Below are 25,157 nucleotides of genomic sequence, written 5' to 3'. Positions count from 1 at the left end.
CTCCGCCTTCTGGGTTCAAGAATTCTCCTTCCTCAGCCTCCCAAGTAGCTAGGATTACAGGCATCACTGCCACGGCTAGCTAACATTTGTATTTTTAGTAGAGACAGGGTTTCACCATGTTGGCCAGGCTGGTCTTGAACTCTTGACCTCAGGTGATCCACATGCCTCAGCCTCCCAAAGTGCTGGGATTATAGGCGTGAGCCACTGGGCCTGGCCAAGAGTTACTAGTTTTTATTGGAACGTGGACCCCTTTGAGAACCTGATGAAAGCTTTGGACACTTTTTCCTGAAAACTTGTATGATAAAAACTAACATTTATGTTGTAGACATTGTGCCAAGCACTTAGCTGTCTTACCTCTTTTGATGCTCGTCACAGCCCTGTGAGGTGTAGGCATTGTAATCTCTGTCCTGCAGAAGGGAACACTGAGCCATTGAGATGTTAAAAGATTTGTCCAGGGATACATGTACAAAAAGTAGTGGAGTCTGCATGTAATTTTAGTTGGTGCTCAGGTTAAGATCTTCAGCTCTAGATTATGAGCCACCACCTGCAATCGCTTAAATATCGAAGTTTGTACATGTAACAGGGTAGCAGGTGGATACTAACCCCCAGGGCTGGTGAGCAACCTGCTTGTCAGGGTGGTGAAGGAAGGGAGAGGCTGCTCTTGGCTCCTGGTTTGCAGAGTCCTCCCCCGTCCTCTTGGACCAATTAGGTAAGTCTGCGTGTGGGTTTCTAAGTGCCTGTGCTTTGCAGTGATCCCACACAGTTATCTAATTGGCATTTAATGTGAGCTGGGAAGTCAGACAATCTGGGCTACCAACAAACTCTGTGATGTGGGGAGTCATTCAGACCCTATGTGCTCATCTGCAGACCAGGAAGAATGAACTCTGGACTTCACTAGGATGGGGAGGGTCTTGCTACAGTGTGAGAAAGTCACTGCCCTTAAGGTGTCTTCCTGTGGCCCATAAGTGAATGGCCTGCTAGAAATAGTGTGCGCATCTTTCTCTTATTAAGATTAGGGGTCCCAGAAACTGACCTGTGATTGCTGACCACACTTGACACATGCAGTTTTTGGAGCTGCAGAAACTGACCTGTGATTGCTGACCACACTTGACACATGCAGTTTTTGGAGCTGCAGAGAATGTTTCTCTCTCTCTCTCTTTCTTTCTTTCTCTCTCTCTCTCTCTCTGTCTCCCTTCCTTCTTTCCCTCCTTCCCTCCCTTCCCTCCCTCCCTCCCTTCCTTCCCTCCCTCCCTCCCTTCCCTCCTTCCTTTCCTTTCTTTTCCTTTCCTTTCCTTTCCTTTTCTTTCTTCCCTTCCTTCCTCTTTCCTTCCTTCCTCCTTCCTTCCTTCCTTCCCTCATTTCTTTCTTTATTTCTTTCTCTCTCTCTCTCTCTCTCTTTTTTTTTTTGAGATGGAGTCTCAGTCTGTTGCCCAGGCTGGAGTGCAATGGCTCATTGCAACCTCTGCCACCCAGGTTCAAGCAATTCTTCTGCCTTAGCCTCCTGAGTAACTGGAATTACAGGCATGAGCCATGACACTTGGCTAATTTTTTGTGTCTTTAGTAGAGATGGGGTTTCACCAACTTGGCCAGGATGGTCTTGAACTCGTGACCTCATGAACCACCCACCTTGGCCTCCCAAAGTGCTGGAATTACAGGTGTGAGCGACTGCACTCGGCCGAGAATGTTTTCTTAGAGCTCCAATCAATGTTAAGTAATAATTAAGGTTTTGTAATAGCTTGTACCCCCTCTTCTCTCTGTCCTTTTTCCCGCCTGTTTGGCCACGACTTCCGTGACAGGTATCCTTAAAATCACAGAGCTGTGAAACGGCAGTGCTGGAAAGGAACTTGATCACCTATGGCCAGCCATGCCATTGTGCAGAAATGAAAATAGGCTGAGAGAGGTACAGAAACTTGCCCAAGGCCACATAGCTAATCCATGAGAGTAGAGCCTGCGTCATATTCATCGTAGTTTTCCTGTTTTTATCCTCACTGCCTCCCAAACTTCCTCAGTGCATGGAGAATGAAGGAATGAACCATTTGCATAAGCAGAGCCATTTTAGAAGTTCTTCATGGTGCTAGGCCCACAGTTCCCCACATTCAAATCATTGTTAACTTCTCTGAGCACCAAGAGGAACCTGCTGTAGGCAGGGGCCTGGGAAATACCCCTCTCTATTTACTGCTTTATCCCAGGTAATGTAGAGATGGATATAGCCAAACAGTGTGTTGAGAAGCTTTTGGAGGCCAGGGTGATGTTGTTTCTGGGGTTCCCTCTGCAGCAGAGGTCTAACTTGGATATAAAAATCATCTTTTCTGAAGCTGGATCCAGCTGATCTGAGTGGTGACATTTAGGGCTACTAGGCATTAGGTTCTAGCACCCACCACCTCTTGCCACATGCCAGTGTGAGTGTTCATGGACTTTCTCCTCTTCCCTCTGTTAAAGAGAATTCTGTTTTCTATTACTCAGCTTTCCTAGGAACTCTGCCTTCTAAGGAGAAGTTTCTCTTGGTTAGTTTAGTGCCTGGGGCTTTTTCATATGGAGTCAGGACAATGAGTAGAGGGTGAATTAGAGAAATAGGAAGTGGGAATGGAGAGAGAGAGAGAGAGAGAGAGAGTGAGAGAGAGAGTGTGTGTGTGTGTGTGTGTGTGTATGTGTGTATGTGTAAGCAGGTACTGGCATCTGAAAGGGGCCAATACTTATAGGTGAGAAGAGAGAATGGAGATCAAAGGAAAGGAGGAGAGAGAGGAAAGTGTTTATCAGCTGGGGTTTAGGAAGAGTGAGGAGATGAAAAGTAAAAGGAAGTTTCTAGAGGAGCTGTCTCTTTAGGATATTAAGTGGTAGAGAAGGAGAAAGCATTTTGAAGATACTTTCTTATGCATTAATAATTTAATTTTCTCCTTCTGGTGCTCAACAAGAGATCCCCTAACATTTTAAGTTAATTTTTATTATGTTTGAATTGGATTGCTTCCTTGTATGGCCACCAAGTGGACAATGGGCTATGTGGATCCCCAGTTATGTTCAGGTGACACTGGTCTGTTCTATCTGGGCTAACGATGAGGCAGTAGAGGGTGAGAAGCACACTCTGGAAGGTGGGCGCTGGGGGACATGCTCTGTGGGGGGTGGCCCAGGAATGATTTGCTGAAGTCAGCATGTACTTAGTGTTAACTTCATTCTGCACAAATCTCAGATCATTTTCCTGTGTTAAAAATAAAGACATATGTCAGAGTTCTCAGATTCAGTGCTTATTTACTTCTTACCCTATCTTCAAAAATAATTTGAGGCAGTTTGAATTTAGTGGGGAAATGTGGCAATTTATTCAGACTGTCTTTTTTCCATAAATAGAAAGGAAATTTGCTTTGAGAAGGAAGAATATGTTGAGTTTCTAGGCCACATTTTACTGACAGAAATATTATTGGGGAAGGATATTTTAATTTTTGTTCTCCAAGAAATTGCTCTTTTGTACTGCTTTGAAGTGGAGGTGGTTTAGCACAGAGAGGATTTTTAAACCAAGGGACAGAGCAGTGACTGTTTGGCTTAGATAAAGAGAGTGCTTTCTTCTGTTTGTGCCTCCTGGGGTCGAATCGATCTGTGTGCACTATCTGTCCAACATTCACGTTCATTGAGATGATTTTTTTGAGTGGCTAAAGGCCCCAGAATAAACAGTCTGCTGGGACTTGCAGGTCTGTGCGTGGAGCTTCTTTCTGTCGGCTCCTAGAAGGGCAGAGCAACGCTTCTGAAAGAGTAGCATCCAGAGGATTGACTTGCAGAGTGTTAAGGCAAGAGTACCAGGCAAGGGCAGAAAAAAGACCCGCCTGGTACTGCTGGTAAGTAAATAAGCATCATGGTCTTATTTACTTATTTATTTATTTATTTTTATTTTTAGAGATAGGGTCATGCTATGCTGCCCAGGCTGGAGTGCAGTGGCTGTTCACAGGTGCAATCATAGCACGTTGCAGCTTTGAACGCTTGGCCTCAAGCCATTCTCCCGCCTCAGCCTCCCTAGTAGCAGGGACTATAGACTTGCACTACTGTGCCTGGCTCCACCAAGGTCTTTTTAGCCCAATGGCCAAGCTGCTGGGTACCTTGAAATTGTCCATTTTTTTTGACTACCTCAAGGGGCTTTGTGTGAGGGCAGGAAGTGTCAGCTGCCTTCTGATGTTTGGAGCAATGCCCAGGGCAGATGGTGATTTCCTACCTATGTTTGAAAGATCTCAGGAAAACAGCCCTCTGCTGGGGAAAGGCCTGTGACCAGTTCCTGGTCTCGCCATGGGTCACACTTGCCTTGTTCAGGCTGGTCTGTCTGCCTGGCTGGGGAAGTCCCCAGGGAGTCTTGCCGAGATTGGTCACAATTTCTCAGCTGTGTCAATATTTCTCAAAGTGACTTCTAGACCCCAGGCATCAGGATGTTCTGAGGCACTTGTGGGAAATGTGTATACCTGGACCCATACCAGATGGAAATGTGTATACCTGGACCCATACCAGATGGACAGAGTCAGAATCTCTGAGCAGTTCGGGCTGCCCAGGTGATCCTTTTACCCTGTAGATGTAGAACCACTGTCCTATTTGCTTCCACTGTGCAGAACTGGACGTTGTGGTTAGTAAATTTGAAGCCAGATGATACTGGACTCAAATTTTGTGTCCTTAAAGAAGGCGGGGAGGGAAGAAGGGCCGGCAGTCTGCAGGTGTTGGGTACCAGCTGTGTGAGAAGATGTGTGGTTAGTGCTTCCAGCTCTGTTCTTTTATTTGTGCTCAGCAGCAGCCCAGGGTGTGGATGTTATCATGCCTGTGTACAGGGGAGGAAACTGAACATCAGAGATTGAAAGCTTGTTTAACATCACACAGCTGGTAGGTGGAAACCAGCATGGCCAGCCTTCTTGCCTTTTCAGTTATGACTGTAATCCCCACTCTAGAATGACGAGTGTCTCCTTGAGTCTGGCTGTGCAGTAGAAATATGATTTGAGCTACATAGGTAATTTAAGACTTTCTAGTAGCTACGTTAAAAAAGTAGAAACAGACAAAATTAATTTTCACAACTTCTTTTCTAACCCAGTATATCCAAAATATTATCATTTCCATATGTTATCGTATAAAGAAACCTCTCAGATATTTTACATTCTTTTTTTCAAATTCTGAGTCTTCAAAATCCAGTGTGTACATGACTCTTACAGCATATCTCAAGTCACACTAACCATATTTCAAGGGCTCAGTGGCCACCTGTGGCTGGAGAGGTATGTCCTACCCTGCTGTCCAGGTAGCCAGGGGACAGAGTTTTCTAGATCACTGATTTCCAGGCACTGCAGGATGGATTCATGCTGGACTGACTGCATACGTGTCACCTGAGGAGCGGATATTAAAATTCCTCCATCAGGCTGGAGCCCCAGGTGGTCTTTTTGTATAACCTGGTTGGAAATGGCTGTGCTAAAAACATTCATTTGCAATTTACTTGGATTGTCTGTGACTATGCCCACCCCCTTTTCAGGGACAGTTGCATTCCAAGCATGTTCTCTGGGAGTGGGTGGGGTGGTGGAGTGGTAAGAAAGGTGGGGGAATGCACACCCTAAGGGTCTGTTCCCTACCTTACTAAATAGAACTGTAGTTTCAGTGGAGAAAAGAAATCCTGTTTTTTTTTTTTTTTTCTGGATGTGATCATGCATAAGGGATGGAACCTTTCCTTTTGATGGCTGAGAGTGGGATGCTGTGTTCTCAGGAAAGGTGAGATGAAAGAACCAACATACTTAGGGGAGAATGAGATATTGTATACTTAAGCTGTGTTCTTTTCCAGTGGTTTGATTTTAAATTTTATTTGCTGACCTAGAGTAAGAAATACGGCCCAACAGAGTTAGAGCCCAGGGGTCTAAACCTCAAAGCTTCAGAGGTTGGGCAGGTAGCACGAGATGAAGGGTAAGCGATTGAAGACCGAACTGTTAGGAATGTTCTCCTCTCTCACAAAAATGTTGTGGTCTTCCTTTTTTCTGGAAACACAAGACTCTTGGCTTTCATTTTCCTATTTTTGATAGGTAAATATTTACCTTTTGTAAGAGAAAAACCAGTGCATGCAACTGTGATCAGTGGCAACCAACACTCAGCTTTGGTGTTAGGGAGATGAATCGGTGAGCCATGGCCACTTACAGGGCAGCAGCTACTACCTTGATCCTTCCAGTTGTTATCCTTGAGGCTCAGCATTACCAAATCCTGTTATTTTTAAGGAGAAGCCACATTTTGAAGTTGTAAAATCTTTAGCTTTATAAATTGTATTGTAATTAAAAAATCATTATAATGCCAGGTGCGGTGGCTTATACCTTTAATCCCAGCACTTTGGGAGGCTGAGGCTGGCGGGTCACTTGAGGTCAGGAGTTTGAGACCAGCCTGGCCGACATGGTGAAACTCTGTCTCTACTAAAAATACAAAAATTAGCTGAGCATGGTGGCGGGAGCCTGTAATCCCAGCTCCTAGGGAGGCTGAGGCAGGGAGAATCGCTTGAACCTGGGAGGTAGAGGTTGTAGTGAGCTAAGATTATGGCACAACACTCCAGCCTGGGTGACAGAGTAAGACTCTGTCTCAAAAAAAAATCATTATAGACTTACAAGAAGTGGCAACAAATGGTACAGAGGGATCTTGCATGCCCTTCACCTCACTTCCCCAGTGTTAATATTTTACATAGCTATTGTACAGCATTAAAACCAGGAAACTGACATTGCTGCAATCTATAATTCTTATTCAGATCTCGCTTGTTATATGTACTCATTTGTGTGTGTGCATATGTGTATGTAGTCCTGTGCAGATTTATGTAATCGCCGCCATAATCAAGAAAACCTTTGAGTCTGGGTGCTGTGGCTCGTGCCTGTAATCCCGGCACTTTGGGAGGCTGAAGCAGGAGGATCGCTTGAGCTCAGGAGCTTGAAACCAGCCTGGGCAACAGAGTGCGACACTCTTTCTCTAAAAAAAAATAATAATTAAAAAGAAAATCTTTGGCATTTAAATCATTTGTGCAAATATAACATATTGAAAACTTTGTTTAGGTCTAAAGAACATGCCATAGGCCTGGTGTGGCCTGTTGGATCTCCAATTTTTCAACCTCTATTCTAGTCTAGCCCTTTCTTTCTTTTATCCAGATAAAATTCACATAACACAAAATTCACTGTTTTAACCATTCAAATAAACAATTCATTGGTTTTTTTTTAGCATATTCACAAAGGTTTGCAACCATCATTACTAATTCCAGAATGTTTTTGTCACCCTAAAAAGAAGCTCATTTAGCATTCCTATCCCATTTCCCTCTACCCCCTTTCCCCGACAACCAGCAATCTACTTTCTATCTCTATGGATTTGTCTATTCTGGACATTTCATGTAAATGGAATCATACAGTATGTGACTATTCATGTCTGACTGGGCCTTTTATCTTACAGAGGAAGAGACTTAGGGCCAGAGAAGGAAGGTTAGATGGCCATGATTATACTGCTGGTGAGCGCCCTAGTCTGGACTTGAACCCAGAACCAGTACTCTTTATAACATAGCTTTCTGCCTCTCAGCATTCAGATCTTCAGTTTTATGATGTTGATGATGATGATGATGATGATGATGATGATGATGATGATGATAAGACCACCACCCCAGCTACTTCTTTTCAGTTGGCTTTAGTAAGCATGCATAATAACAAAATATTTCTGTTACTTGTGCTGAGTATTAACGCTCTGCAAGGAGTCACTTTGGAAATGGGAACTGTCAAGGAGAAAACAAGGTAGTTTAGTTCAGTGTATATTTATTGAGTGCCTACTATGTGCCAGGCTCTGGGCCAACAAGGATGAATTGGAGGGGTCCGAACCATCAAGGGGCAGTCATTTGAGGGAAATAGAGATTAAAGATAATTTCCAGATGTTGAGGGCAAATATGACTGTGGGGCAGAGGGAAAGGGTATCAGTCCCAGCCTGGGGGTGGGGTGGTAGTGGTGGTGGTGAGGGATAGCTTAAGAGAGAAAGAAAGCTAACAGGTAATGAGGCAGCAGAAAGATGTTCTAAGTAGTAAAAGTGACCTGAGCAAAGGTTTAGGCATGGTGGATCCAGAGAATTGGGCCATGAGCTCACTGGTGGTGATGGAGGACCAAGTGGGGTATCAGAGATATGGTTCGTGGAGTGGGCTTGGGTCAGATCCTTGAGGGTCGTGAAGTCATAGAAGGTCAGATACCCCTGTGGATATCTGAATTTTTCAAGCTGAAGATGGCTGAATGGAGGCAGAGTAAGAGACGCCAAACATGGGAATTGGGTATCCTGGGAAATACCTAGGTCTGAGCAGTTGGGAGTATATGGTGGTGGAACCAGTATCTAAGTAGCAACATATTGAGAAGAATCAAGGAAAGAGAAAGCAAGAGACCCATTCTAGAGGCCATGATGAAGTCCTGCCCACGCTTCATACCATGATGAAGATGCCATGGGGTGTCTTTCAAGGGCTCTCAGCCCTGTTCCCACTGGCCTGCCTCCTCCTCCTTGTTTATCTGCCCACCCACTCAGCAGTGTTTCACTGTGTACTTGCTATGCATTGTATTGCTGAGGGTACAGCAGTAAACAAGTTGGGCAGAATTTTTGCACCTTAAAGGGAAATATGGATAAATAAGATAATTACAGATTGTGAGAGGGTCTACAAAAAAGGTAGTTTTTGCTGATGAGAGTAAGGTTAGGTAGTCTGGGCTGGCCTCAGTGAAAAGGCATATTTGATCTGAGCTCTCAAAAGTGAGAATGCTTTCTTTCCCTGGCAAGAAACCTGGAAAGAGCTTTGCAGGCAGAGAGAACAGCAAATGCACAGGACCTTAGTGGGAAGGACCCTCTGGCATGGGGTACCTTGGGCTTTGTCAAAAATTTTTCAGGGTGTCTCAAATCAGAACAGGTTTCTGGCAATCTGGCCCAGTTACACTGTCTTAGGAAATGGAAGAGGGAGGAGAGAGAACCATTAGCTTTGGGAGGAAGAATACATATCCTAGTGGAGGAAAAATTGTGAAGTCATTGTGAGTCATTGGAAGTAGGCATGCTTTCCTTTTTTTTTTTTTTTTTTTTAAAGGAAGAGCTAAACTCATTTTGCGATTTTAAACTAATTTGGTTGTACTTCATGAGCTTTGTGTCATTCAGAGAACTTGGAAACATTCATTTTCCCTCCTGCTGAATCAGCAGAGTAGGTGGAAGAGCTTTAAAAAGCTCTCAAGGACCATCTTCCTTTGCCAATGGATGCAAGAGGAGGACAGCTGGGCAACTGAAACAGAGCCAAAAGGTGTTTGGGAAGTGGGAGCCACCTCAGCACTGAGCACCCGGGAAGCTTCAGCGGGGTTCGGGTCCTGGAGATGTTGGCACTGGTTATGGCCCCAGTCGGTTTTGTTAGGGAAGAGAGAAGTGCTTTTCAAGGTCAGAAAAGGGATTCATTTTGCATATTAGAACATCATCTTAAATAAAATAATGCAGTGTGATTTAAAAAAAAATCACTCCCCAAACATGAAATGGATAACTTCTGATTTGTTTCCTTCCCAAGGTGGTCAGCCTCAAGGCCAGTTGGGTATTTGCTCCCCTGGACTGCCTGGGTTAGTTGATGGAGGAGTTGGAATTTGTGGAGGGAAAAGAAGAAGAGAGTATGCCATGAGCTCAGAAAGCAGCTTGTGCTTTGGATCCAGAACAAGGAGAGAGGGACCAAGTCTGAGCTGAGTGGCATGAAATTTGGGGTGTATTTTGAAGGAAACCAGAGGGCTCAAAGGTACTATATTAGGATACAGTGAGCTAGTCAAACAAAGACCCCGTAAAATTGTAAAACGGCAGCAGTAACAAGGTAAAACAGAAATGATTATATGGATCCCTGTCCGTATATAGGTTAGTGGGACAACAATGTGAAAATGTAAGTGATTCATGGTAGGAAGGAGAGATACATGGAGCTATGAGAACTTGTAACAGGAGAGGCCAGAGTGGTCCACAGTGGTTTGGACAGTCTGGATTGATGTTTGGTAGGAATGAGGGTGGCAGAGGTGACTTTCACAATGGCTGGTATCAATCCGTATTCTTGGGATGGGGGAGGAATAAGGGAGATGATGGATCGAGGTCTTTGGCAGGGCCTAGGACAACTCTTGTGAGGTCTTTTGGAGGGTTGTATCAGAGAAATGCCTTGTTTTAGGCCAGGATATAACAGTACTGCAAGGAAAATTAGTGAAGCTTTTAAAAACCGAGGACCACCAGGAGGGGGCAAATCATGATTCTGAGCTTTTCCTAAACTTCCTCCTCCACCATGCTCTTCCAAGTTTGCATTATGGTTCACATGGAGGATCCTTAGGTTGATGGGGACACCTGCCTGTCTCCCTGTTCTTTGGAAGGATAGTGTGGATTGCTGCCGGGCCTTGCCAATCAGGAAGACTGACTTTGGTCAGCTGTGGGTTTCTCTGGCGCTGGCTGCCTGACGGTCACCTAGTGATACCTTGTAATGTCAGGGAAGAGATTTTTGCAGGCCGGTGCATTCAGGGAGCCAGTTTACTCCAATCTGTCCATCATCTTTGTGGTGCACGGCATTTACTTTGCCAGTCTTGGCTTGAGATAGCACAGGTCGTTACATGACCACAAAGTGGAAATCTGGAAAGAGAAGTGCTCAGCCAGGCGTGGCAGGTTTCCAGACACTGCACTGATCGGTAGAGTCCTGCCCTTTTGTGGGCAGGAAGGACCTGATCAGAGTGCTCTGTGCCTTAGAGCTGTTCCTCGAAGGCCACCTGGATGACTGGATGCTCCCACAGCCTTTGTTCTGCCAGAGCAGCGAACCCACAGAGGTATATGAAAGCTGCTGAGATTGGACACCCCCAATCGTCTACCTGGAGGCACTGACATTGGGTCATGGTATACAAGAAATACGGGGAAAGAGGAAGGCCCCTTCGTTTACCCATTTGCTATTCTGGCTGCTGGCATTTTTTTTTTTTTTAAGACATTTATTTAAAGGAAGTTGTGATGGTTGTCATAGTGAGATGCAGAGAGTGGGTAAACATACCAAAATGTGCTACTCCCCTAAAGTCTGGATCCTTGGCTCCTTCCTGGAGGATGATGAATTCATGTCCTTTAAGAGGTTGTTTTGGAGCTTCTGAGACCTCTGGGTGAAATATACCCTTTTCGTATTGGACGTCAGAATCACCTGTGGAGAGGTTCTGGACAGTGCTTGGACCTCCAAACCAAAGATTCTGATTTAATGACTGTGGGACATAGTGGATTAATTCTGTAGGTGATTCTAATTTTCAGCCATACTTGGGAACCTGACCACTAGTTACTGGTCCAAGGAAGCTCTTTTGATTCTTCAGGCGAATGCTGCCTGCTTGTTTCCTCGTACAGGCCTTGAACCGGAACCCTAGCATTGACCACACGTTTGGTCTTTCCTCCTCTGCGTGCCACTTTCCAGCCTGTTTTGGAGTGCTTTTCCCTGGCTTTGCCTTAGCCTAGATCAGGACTGGCGGCTCACTTCTTTCTTATCTATGAAGAAAAGGATAACTCCATGTGGGGATTTTGATGGGCTGATATTCTGGAACATTTTTTCACAAAGCTTCCTGCTTGAGGCTCAAATGCATAGTAGCTTCTTGCTGTGGAAATCCAGGCCCTGGGGTGGAGATAGACAGGGCAGCCTTGTGACTGGTATAAGAAAAACGCCTTTATTTACTCTCTTCTGTACATCATGAAAGGCTTAGGCTTAGTATTTCTTTTCTTTCTTATTTCTTTTTTTTTTTTTTTGAGACAGAGTGTTGCTCTGTTGCCCAGGCTGGAGTGCAGTGGCACGAGCACAGCTTACTGCAACCTCCGCCTCCCAGGTTCAGGCAATTCTTCTGCCTCAGCCTCCGGAGTAGCTGGGACTACAGGCGCATGCTAGCACACCCGGCTAATTTTTTGTATTTTTAGTAGAGATGGGGTTTCACTGTGTTAGCCAGGATGGTCTCGATCTCCTGGTTTCGTGATCTGCCCGCCTGGGCCTCCCAAAGTGCTGGGATTACAGATGTGAGCCACCGTACCTGGTCGAAAGGCTTAGTATTTCTACCACCGTGTTTCTTAGGCCCTGTAGACTCTGGGACAGCAGACTCCAGGGAGTCATAGGTAGGCATTGCCAGGGAGCAGGGCTGAATCAGTAACATTTTTGATATGGGCACTTATCAAGATAAACTTCTGTAAGTGCATATGTAGGGCTGTGGATCAAGTCCCAGCAGATGTTGGGTCATGTGGCATCAGGCAGGGGCTTCTAAGACCCAGAGCTAATAAGAGATCTGAACAAGACCAAATTGGAGGGGGCTGTTCTCCCCTCCTTACTTTTGCCTCTCTTGTCCTCTATTCCTCACTGTGCCTGGTCCACTCCCATCCAAGCTTTAGGATTTCCTGAGGCCTCTGGCTATGCTAGAAAGTATCTCTTCACCTCCACCGCATCAGGTGCCCCTGTTCAGTGCTCCCATAACACAGGTGCATAGTGGGATCACTACACTTACCATAGAGGGTATAGCTCAGGAGAAGAGCATTTTACTGCGGATCACTACACTTACCCATTATTTTATCATTCATTTTGAGTGTCTGGATCTATTGTTTATTCAGACAGAGCAACTTGAGGGTCTTGTTCACTTTTGTATCTCCATCACGTTGCATACTTCCTGGTATGTAATAGGGCTCAATAAATATTTGTTAAGTGAATGAATCCATAAATTCTTTGTGGGAGTGATATAAATAACTCCTATCAAGATGTTATTGTTGAACACTGCTTTTTTATTACAGTGCTATTACCTTGTACATAAACTTATTTACAGTCTTGTATTCAAGATGCATGTTAAGGGAGATTTTTCTAGGATAAAGAGCACATTCCAGATAGTTTGGGACACTGAGCATTTTTGATGTATGGCAAGCATTTTAGTGGAAAGTGCAGTGCTTCAACTGTATTTCCTTGACTTTAATACTTCTCTGGAAGCTGAGTATTATTTCTGATAATTAATTTTAATTAGTTAATTGTGTGTGTTTATTGTATTTTTTTGCTTATAGTATAAGACTAGTATGTAGCGTAGTGAAGGAGTCCTGGATTAGGTAATCGAGAGACGCAGGTTGAGCTCTGCATCTAACTATGGGAGCAGGCAAGTCAGTTTCCTGCTTACATTCAACTCATGTAAAATGGGAGTGTTGTGCTTGTTTGGGGGTTGCAATTGTCCACTCCTGCAGGAGTGAGGCTACCAACTTGAGTTGTTATATGTGCTCTACCTTTTTTTTTTTTTTGCAACTAGGACCCTTTTGTTTTCCCACTTTTGTTAGAATTATAAGTAGAAGAAAATATTTCTGTACCACAAGAAAAACAATAACGCAAAGGCAATGACTAATGATAACCCCAGTTCTTCTCTGTGTTGAGGAGACAATAGGGAGTGGTGGGGACTGTGGTATATTGGAGCAGCCAAGCCTGCCTATGAAGGGCGACTGCTGTTAATGCTTAGCACTACCTGATTATTGTCAGACTAAATATGGGCCATGTTAACAGGTCTGTTTTTTTTTTTTTAAGAGAAGCCAGAAGTCAGTTTTTATGTGATATCTCTGATTTTTATGTTTGGTTCAGATTTTCTAAACATATCCATAGATGAAATGTAACACTTCCACAGGCTGGATGTCACCCACTGTGCTTTCAGTTTGTGATCTCTGTTAAAGATGAACTCCAAAGCTCCCTTCTGCCTAAGATTCTATAGTTCTCATGGGGACCATTTCAGCTGGTGAATTAAAGATTCTTCTTCTACTTTGGGAAGTCAGAGTGGGGAAGGGAGTTGGGCTAAAAGAGATAGGGGATTAAGCCTAAATTGCCTGGCAATTGATGTTTAAATGAGTCCCCTTGGGGAGAGGCCCCAGGGTGCCTGTGATTCACACCAGGTGTTTTGTACTTTTGTCATTGCAGGAGTTGGCATCCTTTGGAAGAGTTCGTGAAACCTTTCTGCCCAGAGCTCCTGGACCAATGCATCTTCCCACCACCTTAAACCACTGGTGAATATATGCGTTTTTTTTGCTGCTTCTCAGTGAAGGGAAATACTTTGTTAACTGTAGAATGTGATTTGCAGAGAACCATGCTGTTCTTTCTTTTATAGAAGGAAGGAAGGATACTGGGCTGGGCCTAGGCACATCTGGGTTTTGGTACTTACTTGGTTCTGCAATTTTTACTGTGGAATTGTAGGTGAATTCTTTGACCTCCCAGGCCCCAGACAGAGAAACCTATCCTGCTGTTTACAGGATATGTTTGCTTTGCAGACTAAAAGAGATAATGTGTGCAAGAAATAATATATGCAAGAATGCTTATATTTGCTCAGGGAGAGTAAAGTCTTGGGCAAATATAAGGTAATACTATTTGGCTCTGAGATGCAGAGCAAGGCAATTCTCCCCCTACTCCCTACATTTATTAACTTTATTAACATACTTTTCAAGTTGGAGTTCCAGGTATAAGTGTTACAGTGTATCTGCCATACTCAGCCCAGTTCAACTGACCACCAGATTGGGGCTTCCTGCCTTGGCTTTGTAATGTTCATAGACATCTTCATCTGCTAGTCTCATAGTGGTATTCAAGCAGGGCACTTCTCAGCCAACAGATACGTTAAAGTGTGAAAACCGATAATGTTGGAAACAATGGTTTTTTTTGTTTTTTTTTTTTTTTTTTTTTTTTTGAGATGGAGTCTCACTCTGTCTCCAGGCTTGAGTGCAATGACACGATCTTGACTCACTGCAAACTCCACCTCCTGGGTTCAAGCGATTCTCGTGTCTCAGCCTCCTGAGTAGCTGGATTACAGGCACACGCCACCATACCCAGCTAATTTTTGTATTTTTAGTAGAGATGGGGTTTCACCATGTTGGCCAGGATGATCTACATCTGCTGAACTGTGATCCACCCTCCTTGGCCTCCCGAAGTGCTGGGATTACAGGCGTGAGCTACTGCACCCAGCCAACAGTGGGTTTTAAATATTTATTTTCTGAGACTTCCAGAGTGTTCTTTAAGAGATTTGCATTGTCTCTCTTTCTTTTCCTTCCTACCAGTATAGCTGCCATTTTCTTGAAAGATAAATTAATGACATTTCACAATTACCTTTATTTTTATTTGAGATCAGATAATTTCACAGTTAACAAATGTTCTTCCTTTTTTGCAAGAAACTTAATTACTCATCACAGCAGGTACACGTCTTGCCTCTATGACAGTTGAAAGAGGCAAAAACATGTCCTTAATAATAGTGTGTTCCAGTGCTGAGGTGAGAGTGCCTTCAGGGATGCTAGCTAGCTGATGTTGAAGTCTTAGGTGAGATATCGAGGGGAAAGACCACCATGAGCTAGGGATGCCGAACAACCCACACATCTTTATTTCAGCTACTCTTTGTAGAGAAAAGTTGGCCTGTTTAACACTGACTCCCTGGTCAGTGCCAACGATGTGGATCAGGTGCTCTCATGACCCACTGAGACAGATCCCAGTGGGATGGCTACCTGGTGAGCTTGCAAGGTGCTGGGGTTTGGGACAAGAAGGAAGGGTAGTCAGTTAGGATAAGCAGGCCCAGGATTAGGGAGCAAGCTCAGCCACAGGAGCCTGGCTGTCTAGACTGCCCTGTCCGAGGGGACACAATGGACATTCTGAGTCCCAGAACCTGACTCCCATCTAGGCAGGAAAAACTCTGTGGTGGAAGTCCTCAGGGAAGCAGATGGCATCAGGTAGCAGGACACTTACCCATTCAGCAAATAAGTATCAATGCCTGTTCTGGGCCCTGGGGTGGTGCTTCAGCGGTCATAAGGCAGACTGTGTCTGTGCCTCTCTGGACCTTTGATTTGAATGGGAATGATAAATAAGAGTGTGCACTCCATGAGGGTAGAGATTTTTGCTTGTCTTGTCTTGTTCACTCTTGTATCCTCAGCTCTTAGAAGAGTACCTCACACCTGATGGGTGCTCACTAAGTATTGTGAGCAATACTTATGAAGAAATCAAACAAATAACTAAATAGACAATATAATTTCAGGTAGTAATGAGTGCTATGAAAACAGTAAAACAAGGTGAGGGGCTGGTGGGACTCTTAGAAAGAATGGTCTGAAAAGGCTTCTGTGCGTGTGAGAGAGAAAAAGAAGGAGATTGATTTTGTGCAGACACTTGAGTGGTGTCAAGGAATCAGGGGAGGAGTGTTCAAGCAGAGGGAAGAGTAAGTGAAAAGAAAGGCCTTTGACGCAGGACAAGCTTGGCATGGTAGAGGAACAGAGGCAGCCAGTTTAGCTGGACTTGGGCTGTGGGTGTTTATAGGGAGGATGAGTGATAAGTAGGAGCCAGACCCTGCAGGCCATGGTAAGGAGTTTGATTTTTACTTTGAGAGTGCTTGGATTTCATAGTCCATGTGATCTTCTTTGTGCTTTAACATTTTTCCTCTGGATCCTGAGTGCAGAATAGATTCTAGGGGCAAGAGAAGAATCTGTATAACCGATAGGAGGTCCTTTCAGTGGTCCAGGCAGGAGATTAGGGTGTGGCTTGGATTAGAGTAGTGAGCATTGACTGATATGAAGAAGTGGTCAGGCTCAGGACACATTTTGAAGGTAGAGCCTGCTGGGTTGCATGTGGCTTGTGAGCAAGAAGAAGAGTCAAGGATTAGTCCGGTGTTTTTGGCTAGGCAAATGACATTGCTGTTCACTGAGATAAGGAGCAAAGAGGGACGCTAAGGGTTCTGTTGGGGCATCTTAGGTTTGAGATGCCCATTTGATATTCCCATAGAGATGTAGAGTTGACTGGGGCTGGAAATGGTATCTCTCAGAGTCATCAGCATATAGATGATATTTAAAACCATGAAACTGAATGAGATCATCTAGGGAGAGAAAGGAAGAGATGCGTAGGATTTTTGACAGAGAAAAGAGGGAAGGCGAAGGCAAAGGGTAGATTTTCCATATAAAGTCCCTACTAAGATGTAAATGTGAAGACATGCTAATGAATATGGTTTTCATTTTATGCAAATATAAATCATACAAATGAGATAATATGATATAAAAGTAGTCATAAAGCCTCACCTTATATAAAAAGTTTGAAATGCTGTGACTTCCCCAAATCAAGAAAACTAGTTTTAAGATTGCATAATCATAAATCTGGTCAGCTGAGTGAATTATTAGCAAGCAGGAAGATCCAGCAGCCTTTGCCAATAGCCTGTAAGCTATTGCTCTTATGCACTGGAACTTCTACAAGCCATTTCAATGACTAAGTTTAATTTACTCTTAATACATTTTAGTTATTTTCCTCATTCAACAATTACGTCATCCAAAAGTTCATTAATTGAGGGTTCACTAAGTGAAAACATACCTGAAAATCAGTAATTTTTCAATGAAAAGTTAAATGTGATAAAATTTTCTGAAGAAGGCCCAACAGGCACTGTGATTTACAGGGCCATAAGTTAGAAGATACAATTATCTTCAAAATATCAAGGATGAATGCACAAGATAAAAAATACAGTGTGATGTTTGTGGTAACTGAATGCATTTCACCTACCCCTCACCTGCCATTGACTAATATGAGAAAATTAGTTGACTCATATTCTGGTCATCTATTTGTGGGCTTCTGGCATAAAATGCAGCTGCTCCATATTTGCTTTGTCTGTTTCATGGACAATTTGTCCTACTGAGCTCCTTCCATCTTCTCACTGGGCGCCTTAGTTTTCCCATTTTCAGGCTCCTAGTGAGTTCCTTTAGTCTTGCAGTCTCCAGGTGCCATAGACATTTTTGCCTCCTACCACCATCACTAGCTCCAAAGTGTGTCTGCCTCCTCCCTCTGACTGCCTTTGTGATCCTTTCAGTTTAGGAAACTTCCAATCCCCGTGCCCCAAAAGCTTTTGAATATCCTCAAGATTTCCTTCTTTGAAAACATTTTCACTCCTTCCCTCAACTTCAACCCCATGTGGTCTTCTCAGGCCTTTTGTGGAAATTATGACAAAAGAGAGGGCAGGGTGATCAGCAGCATTCTAGAATGGGGTCTGTCCTTCCCGTGGGTATGGGCAGTGCTGACTTGCTTCTACATGTATTTAAAGACTCTCCAGCTTGAGTGAAAACACTCTGAGTGGTACTTCCGGAACATCTAATCTCTAGAAAATGAGCATTGATTGTGTAATGTTCTATGTCTATGACCGATGGTTTATGGCAAATGAGGGTTTCAGGGGAGCAGTATTTATGAGGAATGGCCTCAACCCTGGTTTTCGTTTGTTATCTTTTCTCACAGAGTGGCACCTAAATAAAATTAAAAAGAATGAAACTTCCTGGAAATCATAGGGGGAGGATTTTTCCTTCTGCTTCCTTCTTCAGTAAGTGATTTCAGGAATTAAAAAAAGTATGGAATCTTCCCATGCCCCTGGAGACTTAAGTGGTGGGACATTTAAAAACTGGTGGTATCCTTCTTAAGTTAAAAACACAAAAACACAAAACAAAAAACTGCTGAGGCTGTAGAATAGTCTTCAGTGCTTGTATACTTGTAGACCATCTCAGGAACAGAGGCCTGAGATGCATAGCTACTTTAAATTTTTTTTGTGTTATGTTTGTGTGTTATCTTTAAAAAGGATAATAATAGTATCCCCTTTATTCTTTGCAAATGATCTGGAAACATTGAAAGTTTCCTCACCAGTTGATTTTATAACTGCTCTTGCTGCATGTGTCTTCTGATTGAGGGCATCACCTGTTCACAATGCCTTTAACAGGTTGGAGACTTCATGTTCATTAACAACTTGGGACTGGAGTACTTCGACTTGAGTTTCAAATTTTGCATGTATGGGGATATGTCAGTCAGGCCAATTTCTTTCTTTTATCCTTATCCTTATTTCTGAAAAGGATTTAAAGCTGTATGTGCTCAATATATTTTTTTATTCAGCAGCTGTAGACAAATATGGATTTGAAATGAGGTAGTTACCATGAGTTGACCCACAAATTATGGCCATTTCAACTGAACGTCTCACTGCTGCCCTTTAGAGCAAGGTCTTCTTGCATTGTGGAACAGAACAGGATTGGAATCCTTTGTGGTTGATAGTTTTTAACCTTGGAGTTCAGACACATTAAAAAGCAATCCAAACCCATTTTCTTTGTCTTAAGAATCCCAGCTACCCTAGGAAAATGCTCAAAATAGAATTTGCATAAGTTGCCACCTCTCTGAAAGAGTAGTGTAGAATTCAGTGTCCAGAACCTAGTGATGCCAGCCACCACACTGCTGTTTGGAGTGTGTGCTGTTGGGGGCAGCTTCTCAGGGGTGGTTGTCTAGATGTATCTCCTTGGGCTGCCATATTGCTTTATGTCACCAGAGGTTCATAAGGCCACTTTCTGGCCCAAGTTATTGTGACCTACAATGACATGGTATTCATTTCATGCAACAGTGACATCTCTTAGGTGTTGGTGTTTCTCCAAGAGATTTACACATTTGAATTTGTACTTTTTAAGCAAGCAGGAAGTTGTATCACATTTGCTGGCCACATGTAAAAACAAGATACTTTCTATTTTTCCATCTAATGACTACAAATAGAGAGTGGAATATGTTTTTTGTCTTTTTTTTTTTTTTTTGGTCCTGGTTCAGAGAAGTAAACATTAAATTGTGTTAGGGTCATCACTAGAACAAGGAGATCAGCATCATCTCTGGTGATTACTGCATGTCATGGGAAGAAATCATTCTGATTGTTCTACTGACTAATTTAGACAAGGCACCATCTGATGCCTACTTCACAGCAGTGCCCTCAGCCTGCTGTCTCCTTATCAACATACAGATGACTCACTCCATGTTTTCCTCAGTCAGGGAGAATTTCTCTAGTCTGCTGATTACAGCAGTGATTAAATAAAAAATGGTTCCTGCAGAGGTGTGCTTGAAAAAATGACTGTATTATTTGTGCTTGTTGAACTTTGCATAATTCAACATTCACTATCATAATCAGTAAGGTATTGGTTTTTAGGCTTTTTGGGTGAAGGGTCAGGAAACCCTTTAAGGTACCTATGCACATACACAATTTCTGTATATAACACTTGTACATTTTTAGGAGATGACATTCCCCTGCCCAGTTATCATGCTTAGTCACACATTTCATTCTAAATGTGTCTGCTTCTGGATAACTCTATGTAGCAGGTAGGTGCTCACTGTAAAAGATGGCTTTTCTAATTAGATCTAGGTGAAAGATTGGGAAAGATAGCTATGTTTAGGGCAGCCTAAGTTCAATAAAATTTTCAACTTCCAGAATTGTCCCAACATGGACTCAAAAGCTAGAAATAGTCTCTTATATAAGTGGCTAATCCTTTTAATTAAAAAAGGATGCAGAAGGACCTTTACCATTTTTCTTTTCTTTTTATTAGAGACAGGGTCTCACACTGTTGCCCAGGCTGGAGTGCAGTGGTACGATCATGGCTTACTGCAGCCTCGACCTCCCAGGCTCAAACTGTGTTCCCACTCAACTCCCCAGTAGCTGGGGCTACAGATATTTGCCACCATGCCCAGCTAATTTTTGTATTTTTTGTAGAGGCAGGGTTTTACCATGTTGGCCAGGCTGGTCTCGAACTCCTAGGCTCAAGCTATCCATCTGCCTCTGCCTCCCAGACTGCCAGGATTACAGGTGTGAGCCACCAGCCTCTTCCTGTTTTCTAACAGCTAATTTCATTTTTCAGCAGAATTCATGTTTCTAAACATTGTATTTATTCCTTGAATTAATCATATTTATAGCATTTTTGTCTCGTGTGGTAGGGTTGCAGGCTAGCTGGCCACAGAATACCAGTGTTTTAAAAGTTTTTAAAGTCGTGGCCAGAATTCTAAAGTTTTTAAAGTAGTGGCTAGAGTTTTAAAAATTAGAAAATTTCACGATTGAGACTATCTTGGCCAACATGATGAAACCCCGTCTCTACTAAAAATACAAAAATTAGCTGGATTTGGTGGCACGTGCCTGTAATCCCAGCTACTCCGGAGGCTGAGGCAGGAGAATCTCTTGAACCTGGGTGCCGGAGATTGCAGTGAGCCGAGATGGCGCCACTGCACTTCAGCCTGGTGACAGAGCAGGACTCCGTCTAAAATAAATAAAAATAAATGAATAAGTAGCAGAAAATTGCCGGGCGCGGTGACTCACGCCTGTAATCCCAACACTTTGGGAGGCCGAGGCGGGTGGATCACGAGGTCAAGAGATTGAGACCATCCTGGTCAACATGGTGAAACCCCGTCTCTACTAAAAATACAAAAAAAAAAAAATTAGCTGGGCATGGTGGTGCGTGCCTGTAATCCCAGCTACTCAGGAGGCTGAGGAAGGAGAATTGCCTGAACCCAGGAGGCGGAGGTTGCAGTGAGCCAAGATCGAGCCATGGCACTCCAGCCTGGGTAACAAGAGCGAAACTCTGTCTCAAAAAAAAAAAAAGTAGCAGAAAATTTCACATAATTTGATTTCTAGCTACTTGTGAAAAAACAGAAGATCTAGCAGTCTTGGGCTTTATTCTTGCATGGGACAGTGGGCGGGACTGGAGCAGAGGTTGTCCCCTCAGGGGAGGGAGTCCAGTTTGCTGTGGCCCCACATCACCTGTTTGCTACCTGTTTGATCCTCTCAGGCTTTTGGTTTTGTCACCCTGGACTTAACTATTTGTTTAAAATCTTATCCTAAAAAAGTCAAGAGATCTTTAGGTTAAAAAAAAAAACACAAGATTTTGGTATCCTTCTTTTTTCTTTTTTGAAATGGAGTCTCGCTCTGTTGTCCAGGCTGGAGTGCAGTGGCATGATCTCGACCCACTGCAACCTCCACTTGGACAACGAGAGTGAAGCTGCATCTTAAAAAAAAAAAAAAAAAAAGAAATTCTTGTGTTTGTAACTAAGGGGAAGGAAAGAAAGCAATAAGGTAATTTTTAAAAAGTATTCTTTACAAATATCAGGTCATTAGTTTTGAAACATACAGTATCCTTTGTATAATGTGATTTACTCATAAAAATACCATGGTGGAAACATTTATACAAATTTACTAATGACATTGGCTCTTAGATATTTCCATTTTTATTTTTCAAATAGAAGTGAACTACTGAACTCAAAGGGGTTGAACCTTTCTTAGTTTTTTTTTCCTTTTTATAGTCAGACAAAAATATAAAACTGTTTAATAGAAGTTACCAGTGTTTTAATGAAACAAATAATTAGTTTTTTGGGTCCAGTATCTTCTAAAGCATCTGCAAATTCTAGAAAGGGAACTTCACACCAACAAAAAAAACCCCACCCAACCTAAAACTTGAATAACTGTGTGAACTTAATTCGAATCATTCCTATTTTATGAGCCATCGTTATCTGAAGTTTCTGTTTCTTCTCATGTTGCCTTTTCCATCCTGAAATCATTCTTGTAGAGTGCTGAAGACTAAATGCTAGCCTGATGGAGACCAAATCTCAACCTTTTTCATCTTTTAGCTTCCTGGTTTTGGGGTGAGAATTCATCAGACTCTTGGTATATGTGACTTACAACCAACCCTACAACAGCCTTCTGTCTCTGAGTTTTAGTTGTTTCTGATATAAATGTGATCATGTCTGGCTTTCCTCAAGCTCTGACATTCTAGAATTCCGCTGTTCTGTCACATGCTGCACACACTCAGTGCTGGGGACACCTGGGGTACTGGCCACGTAACAACGTCTGTGGGATTTGAAGAGCAGAGAGTCCCAGTGGAGAAGGGTTCCTAATGCCATCATTTATTTCTCATGGCTCCCTGTAATAAACACGAAAGAAGAACTGAATATAGTGCGTTATATACTCAGCAGCTCATGGTATCATCCTGAACTTGAAGTGGGAGGAAATTCTGTAGCTTTGTTTAGTAGATAGTACAGAGGTAAATCAGGCAGAAGAGTTTTCATCTTCTTGTCATCCTGCAGAATATTTCTGATGACTAGAGCTCAGAGGTCTGTAAGCCTACCCATGTTCACTGGTGCTCATGAGACTTGGACTACCCTAATACTTGGTTTTTACAATCCTAGGTTATATTTTCCCTTTATTTTTTTGTGGTGGGTCTAAAGCCAGTTGAACACCATTTCTTGGCTGTGTTGAGTCAAAATTGTGACCAGGACAAAAAATAAATGGCACAGAGGCTTTAGCAGAGTAAACAAAGCATTTTATAGAACACGCTCAGCACAGGATGGTGTAATGGAGGCTGCAGGAGGTGTTTTGCTGTGGGCCTGTGTCAGCAGTCATTGGCTAAGAGCTTACAATGGCACTTACAGCATGGTACAAATGTATATATACACCCACAAAGCATAGTGTACTATATGTGCAATGTACTAAACCTGTTGTGCTTATATTTTATACTAAATATATTGTTTTAGGAAGTTATTTCCAAAATAGCCAAAATACATCATTAAAATGATTCAGCGATGCTCAGGTTGGCATTAAGTGGGCTGTGTGTGTAGGAGCAAAGAAGGGACCAGAGTTTTGAAAACTCTGGTTTTAGAAAAGATTTTCTTGGCCAAGTTCTAGACTCCATTTTTGGTTCATATGTCTGATGATACTCTGTATTTTGCAGCTCTTTAGATTGATTTGTTTATTCATTTATTCAACCAATACATATGGAGTAGCTCTAATATTTACGCAGGGCCTTTTGGCATGTGGAGTCCATTCATATACCTTATCCCACCTAAATGTGCTTGTTTCAGAATCTAGTCACGTGCATGGGCAACAGCATTCTCTATTTCTTTACAGTTTTTCTCTTTGCTTTCTTTTGTGTTTGTAAGCAGAGATAACCTGTGGTTTTGTCTGCACCACTAGAAAGGAGCTTAGGACAAGTGGGCAGGAGGGTTGCTATGGGAGTTGTGCCGGACAGTCATTCCCAGGAACAGAGGAGGTGGGAATCATCGGCTGAGCATGAGAGTGGGGTGGGTGGGAGGGATGTGGCTGTGGCTCTGAGGAAGATGGAAACTATTTGGAACAGCTGACATGGGCTGGGCATTGGGGGCTGAGCAGGAGCTGAAAGCAAGGCCTGCCTGGTGCCTGAGAGGAAGTTTCTGTGTCAGCAGGTGTGGCCTGGATGTGTAGGGTGGCAGGTGGAGCTAGATGAGACTCGGGGACAAAAGGAGAGGGCTGGGGGCAGGGCTGGGATGGTTGCTTGGCTGTCGACATAAGGGGACTTGGAGGAGTTGTTTCTGAACCCTGATGTGGCCATATAGGGAGCTGTTGAAGTGAACCGCAGGGGAGGCACAGGGGCCTGGGGGTGCTTGGCAGTAGCTCTTTTTAGCTTGGCTTATAGGGCCTTTGATCTCTTAGCACTCCTCCCACCCTGCATGCCCTACTGGGCCGTTCTTAAGTGCATACTATATGCGTACGTACTATTCCTTTTTTTCTTTCCTTTGGCCCAGTTGCCTCCTACCTGAAGTGTTAGCTGAGGAATCACTCCCAGGCAGCTGTTTCCGATTGCGGTCTGCACTGTCCTGTGCTGGAACCCTTCACCCTGTCCACACGTCTCTCCCTTTGTACTGTAGAGGCTCATTTATAAGTCTCTCACATACGTGGATCGGAAGATTCCTTGGGTGCAAGATTGTCCCTAATACCCAGCACCTGGCATGCAGAACGTGTTCAGGAAATGCTTGCTGAATGGATGTATAACTCTTTCGTTGTATCATTAGTAGCATAACAGAATGAGAGAGCTGAGAGACACCTACAAGATCAGCTAGTCTAAGTCATTTGGTTCATAGTTCACAGAGAACTGAAACTCAGAGGGGTTGAATGGCTGGCCTGGTATCACACATACCCAGGCAGAGCCAAGACTCAGGTTCACCTCCTCTGACTCTAAATGCTGTGCTCTTTCTGCTACACCACAGTGGTCTCTAAACGTTTTTTTTATGTGTGTGAAGTTAGCAGCCCTCTGCCTCTGCTTAGTGCCTGGATACAACCTAATATCACTATTCATCTAATATCACTGTTATCTAACTTTTCTCATGGGGATGTCCTGACGACGCGGAGAGCTTTTCCTCTGCATGCATGGTGCCAGGTTTACAACAGCCCTTACCTCACTGCTTCCCCTTCCCTTTCCGGTTTGTCCTAGTTTATCTTTGGGCAGGGTAAGTATCAGCAACTGTTTCTAAGTAAATAGAGGAATTGCAGATTCAGGATTTGTGGTTTCAAATGTTCAGTGCCTTTTGCCTCAGCCCATCTCCTCTTGGCTGCCATCACTGCTACTCCTGTCTCCGCATTGCCCTGATTTAGCATGTGTTGAAGACTGGT

The 25,157-nt window shown here is 43.4% G+C and overlaps 1 protein-coding gene across 50 annotated transcripts in view; it reads left to right on the top strand.

Annotated features, from left to right (window-relative positions):
* The window catches only part of SORBS1 (sorbin and SH3 domain containing 1), a 254,213-nt gene that overhangs the window by 59,252 nt on the left and 169,804 nt on the right, over positions 1-25,157 (top strand). For all 50 annotated transcript variants that reach the window (XM_074382623.1, XM_074382621.1, XM_074382622.1 and 47 more), the window contains one exon: positions 13,892-13,977. The gene's annotated coding sequence lies outside the window, so the exon portion shown is untranslated. Of the gene's footprint in view, positions 1-13,891; positions 13,978-25,157 lie in introns of those variants that run through there.

Source organism: Saimiri boliviensis, chromosome 12 (assembly GCF_048565385.1).
Source record: "Saimiri boliviensis isolate mSaiBol1 chromosome 12, mSaiBol1.pri, whole genome shotgun sequence".
Lineage (NCBI taxonomy): Eukaryota > Metazoa > Chordata > Mammalia > Primates > Cebidae > Saimiri > Saimiri boliviensis.
Note: the sequence above shows the minus strand (reverse complement) of the source record. Positions and strands in the feature narration are given on the sequence as shown.